The sequence below is a fragment of the Malurus melanocephalus genome, unplaced genomic scaffold (assembly GCF_030028575.1).
Source record: "Malurus melanocephalus ecotype Western Australia unplaced genomic scaffold, MMel_1.1 scaffold_598, whole genome shotgun sequence".
NCBI lineage: Eukaryota > Metazoa > Chordata > Aves > Passeriformes > Maluridae > Malurus > Malurus melanocephalus.
The window spans coordinates 28,952-35,212 of NW_026623830.1; the positions used below are offsets into that span (position 1 = coordinate 28,952).

The window sequence follows — 6,261 nt, forward strand, 5'->3', positions numbered from 1 at the left end:
AATTCTTGCACAGAGCTGAAACTGAGGACTAAGACCACCTCTGGGGCCAAAAGCTTTGAAACACTTTCCGAGGCAGAGGAGTTTGTATCTTTTCTCTGAGGACACTGCATAAACACACTTGTGCCAGCAGATTGCACATTCCTTTTAGGACATTGCAGGGGCTCCCTGGCAGTATCTCTGTAATACGATTCAGGCCCTGGGTGTCAYTAATGAAATAGAGAGGCTGCTTTCTGCGGTATTATTTTAACTTCCACTTCAGATTGGTTAGAAAATTGACAAAATAATTTAATACAAATGTTCTTATTAGAGCCTTTATACAAGAAATTTCAAAACAAACTTAATTTTCAGCTTTTGGGTTTTTTAATTTTTTARTTGGTTACTATGCTTTCCACCTTTAAGAAAATAGCCTGAAGATGAACAAAGCTTTCTATGTGGCTGAAACAACAGTTGGTTAAAGTTTGCTGTGTTAGWGAAGGCATATACCAATAGTGACAAGAAGGTATCTGATTGAGTGTGATGGGTAAACTACTCTTTGAAAGCTAAGGTTRGGATTTATGAGAATTGAAAGCTAACTAATTGTACAATGACGACTAATTAATGGATTATTGTGTTGTTRTTATTGTAAATAATCAATATAGCTCTAATGCCAAAGGGTTATGTTAATGACATTGCAAAAGGGAAACAGACTGCCTTATTATTCTTAATAAGATAGGACAACTTAGTTTAATAACTGTCTAACATCAAATACAGGCAGGTGGTAGCATGAGGTTTCTCTCATACTCAGAACTGTGTGTCAGACTCATCTCTGCAGGTTTTGCTRAAGATGTATTTGGCTCAGTGTCATGCCCCATGCAGAGCCCTGTTCACACAGGCTGCTGTATGTGGGTGAAGGGCTCCAGCTGTGAGATTGATGGCTGCAAAATTGATGGCTGTTGAGGTGGATGTTATTTGTATAACTGCAGAACAGTTCAAACCAATGATTTTATTTGCTTACATGTGCTTACTTCATCACGATTCTAAGTACATCTTGTACTTTATTCTTCGCCTTCCAAAAAATGACTTTCAGGTTGTGGCTGATTTGAACATAAGGGTATCTTGGTCTCCAAAGACAAACATGTTTTTATAAAGACGGTTCTGGAGACACCCAGAAACAGAAATTGATAGTGCAACTGAAGTGCTCTTCCCTTTTCCTGCTGTGGGATCCCTGATACTACAGATTGTTCAGGTCAAACTAGTGGCAGGTCAAAAAAAAACTTGCATTCCCTGATTCACTTCTATTCCAAAAAGTTTTTCAACATTGTCTTAAATCTAGGAATATTTTATTTGATTGTTTTTTATTTAATTGAAATCAATGGAAACCAAACTTGTGCCTGAAGTTGAAAATGTGTTTTTAAGTTTTTTCTTGGCATATAATCAGCATAAAACATTGCAGAAAAGTGAACAGGGATGTAAAAATCCAACTGTCTTAAAGAGATCAACCATAACCTCCAACAGGAGTAGTTTAARAGAAGAATGCCCTTTACTTTTAACAGAGTTTTTCTTATTAAGTGATGCACATACTAACTTGTTTTCATATTTGATTTTATTGTATGTATCAAAATTCCTTAACAATGAATYAAGGAATTAAGGCAAAATTCATAGGTATTAGAAGGCTGTGGGAAAAATAACAAATCCCAGTTCTTTCATAGTGCAYACTAAAATACACACAGGAAACAGAATACTGTTTATTAAGCATTGTTGTATTGTTTAGTAACAGAACAATGACACCCTGTAGGAGACAAACTGCAGTAAGTTCTAATGAAGAAAACAAACCAAATGAACTTAAATTGCAGATAGGCTTTTATCATACCCTCCAGACTCATTTCAGTCTCTTGCTCAACACAGTGTTCCAGTTCAAGTAAATAATTCCCTCTCTTGAGMATGAATGTGCAGTATGATATAGGGAGTCTGTAGAAATGTTACTCTTGACATTTGGGTGCAAAACATCCATTTGTCCCTAAGTAGATGTGGTGTCTTCTTTTAATTGCTTTTTACTCATTTGGTACAAGACATTTTCTTTATTTGTGTTTAGGGTACTGTGTTTTTTTACTGAGAAAAATTGGACAAAAAGAGTCTCTTCTTGAAACAAGTTGTCATATAACATATGGYATAACATATATGATTTTAAGCAAGTTGTTTTGGTCACTAGTCAGGCTATYACTTATCAGTCACAAACATCTTAGCTTGGCTTTGTGTGCACAGAGCTTGTTCACCTCCCTGAGCTGGAGTTGTGTATAAGCTAGACAATTCTAGCTTCTCCAAATAAAGCTCTCAATTCTCAATTTGCTAGAGCTTTTGGATGGTTTTCTCACAGCAGTTTCTCACAAGAGTCTAGCTCTKGTCCTGAAAATGATGATTGTTTCAGGTTGGAATCACTGGTCTGTCATCCAGCCCTGAGAGACAGGAGCTGTCACTTGGAAGTCTGAATGAAACTAATCCCATAGGATCATCACACTGTGGCTCTTAGAGAARGTGGGAGGGAGTAGATGTTTAGTTAATGGACATTAGTAGCTATAGATTCAAATTGCTAACATCTAAGTGAAATGAAGAATTCTGGAGTAAAACCTGGGAAACTTTTCCACCTCACCTCCAGCTGTTTCCCTGTGCAAAAGCATTGCAAACTCTGAGTGTCAGCTGATACAGAGAGGGCAGTTCTGAGAGTTGAATGTGTGAACTTATGAGCAGCAGAGCCACAGCTTTTCATGTCTAAGTCATAGCAGGGGGCAATGCAGTAAAAGTTTCTGAACTTCACCCTTCAAAAGACACAGATGATACACATTCTTTCCTGTTTAGCCAGGCCTTGTGTGAACTAAATGAATAAAAAACTACTTTGCACACCAAGAGGTGTGTCTTAATGAAGAATAGCAACAGGATGATAATTAACTTCAAGAAACCTCTCAGCTGAGTGTAAGATCCGAGTGTGCATGAGGTCTCTCCATGATTCATGCCTCTGGTTAAACCATGATGACAATTGCAAGTATTATTTTGTAAAATTGCTATTGTTCAAGAAGCTTCAGCAGCTCTATTACAAACACAGTGCTTAAAGAAGCTGCCACTSATGTGGGCAGCTGATTAAAGCCAAAATATACCCTCTCTTATGTTTGAAGACATGTCTTTCCACCAAGTGTATCTTTGACTATTAYTGACATCATACTTACCAATAATGAAAATATTTTCAGTTGTTTACATTTTGTAGTTGAATTGTTGCCCTTGTTGCCAGACAAATTAAATATACTATAATTTTTTTTTCTAGACAGCTGTCTCATTAGAAATATTCTGCAGAATGTCTCTGTCTTTTGAATAAAATTATTTTCCTATTTTAATCAGAAACTTAAAAAATCAAAAAACAAATTCAGTATTTATATTTTATCACTCAGTAACTAGAGAGATTACATTAGTAATAAATTTTGAAAAAAGCACGTGGAATTTTTCCACTGAAAAACTTTGGCTAGGAAGACTATAACATAAATATATGTATTGTTAATTCAAATCCCACTTTTTTGTCTCCATGTCCATTCTGACCATTAGTCAGGCCTGGTCTAAAATTCGTGTCTGGTGTTCTGTGCCATTATGTAAATTATTGCTGTAAATCTGCTGAGTCTGGGCTGTACCAAGTAAAACTGGTAACTCCTCTCATACAACTTCCAGCCRTTAAACACCTCCCTAAATACATCAGAAATCTGTAAATGTTGTGGTGAAAAGACTACGTGAGCCAGTCAACCTGAAAAAAGATCTGCAACTTAAAAATGGTATTTACAAGGGCTTCACAAAGCAATCTAATAAAATTTGGATTTAGTAGAGTATTTATAAGAGTATTTGGGCCTTTTTTGAGCAGCATCTTAGACATAGAAACAAAGTGCTCAAGCTGCTGTATTATGTTGGACATCAGTATTGTAAGGGAAAAAAACCTGAGCCCAGACTTATTTATATAGGCATGTGGGTAAAAATCATTAGCAAAATGATGGCAAATTTAGGAGAAATTTAGGAGAAAAAAAAATTAATTTCCCCTACCTGCCAACTCCCCTGCTTTTGGAAGGAGTCAAATCCCTCACAAATAAGCTACATGGCCCTTGACTTTATGTCTAAGACCTCTGCGCATTCAGCAGAGAAAAAGCTAGAAAAGGATATAATATATATGGCTCTGGATAGAAGAAATTCTGAATGGTACCTGCTGGCAGCAAGTACCCTGTGTCATTGTGAGCAGTGACTCTGGTGTGTCTGGGACGTGTGTGATCTGCAGTGGACAAACAGCGTGGTTTATCTGCGCTGTGCAGTTGTATGCATGACCCGTGGTGCACTATGGCAGGCCAACCTCACTGTGTGCAAACGATACAGCCTCCCCTGACATCCCATACAGGCAGCATTTCAGACACACATCGGGTGCACTGTGTACCATACTGCCCAAACCACACCTTATTCCATGCCAGAAATCCCAGAGAGATACAGTAACCACTGCTTTTCAAATTTCAAAGGATGGTAGYTATGTTTTCTTTGCCTTTTATCATAGCTTAAATACCACCAAAACCCTGTTCATTACCCAGCAGAAAAAATAACAGAGATTATGATTTCACCCATATAATACAATGCACATGCATACAGTTCGGCAAACGCTTAATCAGAAATTGCTATTTMAACTCTTAATTAGAAAAATCTAACCAGCAGTACTGTGCTGGTAAGTGTTCCAGGTATTACTGGCTGAACTGCTGCTGTATTACATATATGTACATATGTATTATGTACCTGACACACCAGATCAGACTCCAWCTAGTCCAGTAACCAAACCATAACAGTGGCCACAAGTGCCACCAGGGACAGAGGTGGAAAAGATGCTAGTCAATTGTGACAGTGTCCAATGGAGCACGGCAGGCATCTGTCACACACAGCTCTTCAAGATTGCGTTGCCTTCTTGCTGAAATACGAGTAACAATCAGRTGTTAGACCCAAGTTAATCTGTGCATCTATCTGTGGAACACACCGCCTGCCCTTGTCAGTAGAAGTGCAAGAACTGACAGTTAAGAGACTGAAAACCAACTAAATATCAGTTTTGATACACTGTTGGGTTTTCATTTACCATGGGCTAATAATATTAAAATTGTTAATTTTAGGAAAAATAATTCTCTTTTTTAGCTGTCAGTAAAGAAGAATACAGTTTAAGCAGTAAAGCTTTATAAGACAAACCATCAAGAAAATTTACTCTGCTTTTGATGACAGTCTGAGAAAAGATTTTCTGCAAATTTTTAAGGAATATACCATAAGAAGAAACATTAACTCACCTAGGATAACCAATCCCATTAAAATAGCAATTTTAGGTTTCCTATATTTATATGAAATTTTATTTCTGAATTAGTTTTCCCAAGGTATATTTTGGATTATGCAAAGGATAATCCATGATTCATGCATAGAAAGTCATCTAATTAATGCAAGAATACTTTGAACAAGATCACAGGAGTGGCAACATTAGAACAGGTTATTGGTCTGTTATGTCAGGCATTTGCTTCTAGGGTGGCCTATATACTTGGTGGGGGGGAAGAAACAAAAAAAAAATCAAACAAAAAAAGACCCACAACCCAAAACAAAGGCAGTTTTACACATAGAGTAAGACTGCAGTATTGCACAACAAAAAAAATAATCTCAGCTCTGTCAGCCAAGAGCAATCTTTATGTTTTCAACTGCACAAGGACAGATAATTCTTAAGTATTTTCATAGTATCCTGAAAAAGAACTAGTTTATTGTACATTTTGATCATTTCTTAAGTTCTATAAACATGCAGTTTTTCGTGGTGGTCAATACCAAAAGTAGGTCACATAGTGTGCAAAAGACGTATTTATGGTAGGAGCTGGGGTCCTTCATCTGAGCCTGAGCCAGTAGCAACTGAGTCAATTCTGCACCATGTTCGTTAGAACAGTAATGCTATTTCAGTTAATTAGCTTAAATTTTGGTTCCTTGTTTAGTTTTWTTGTTCTTGGGAGCTCAGAATTGGGAACATTGTCCTTGGCAGGTGTTCTAACCACAGGCTTGTGATACTTGGCCCTTGTCTTACAATCCCAGATGCTTGAATCTGCATATTCAAGAACGTCACTGTTTTTAAAACGCCAGAAAACAAAAAGGCACAGCACAGAGCGAGCCAGAGGCAGGACTAAGGGACCCACGGCATAGGGCGCGGGGCTGGTGGCTGCTGGGGTCGCACCCGCGGTGCCCGGGAGCCGAGGCTGCTGCACCGAG

At 37.7% G+C, this 6,261-nt stretch overlaps 1 protein-coding gene across 1 annotated transcript in view; it reads left to right on the forward strand.

Annotated features, from left to right (window-relative positions):
• The window catches only part of SLC40A1 (solute carrier family 40 member 1), a 23,964-nt gene that overhangs the window by 2,426 nt on the left and 15,277 nt on the right, over positions 1–6,261 (forward strand). The gene's annotated exons all lie outside the window — the stretch shown is intronic.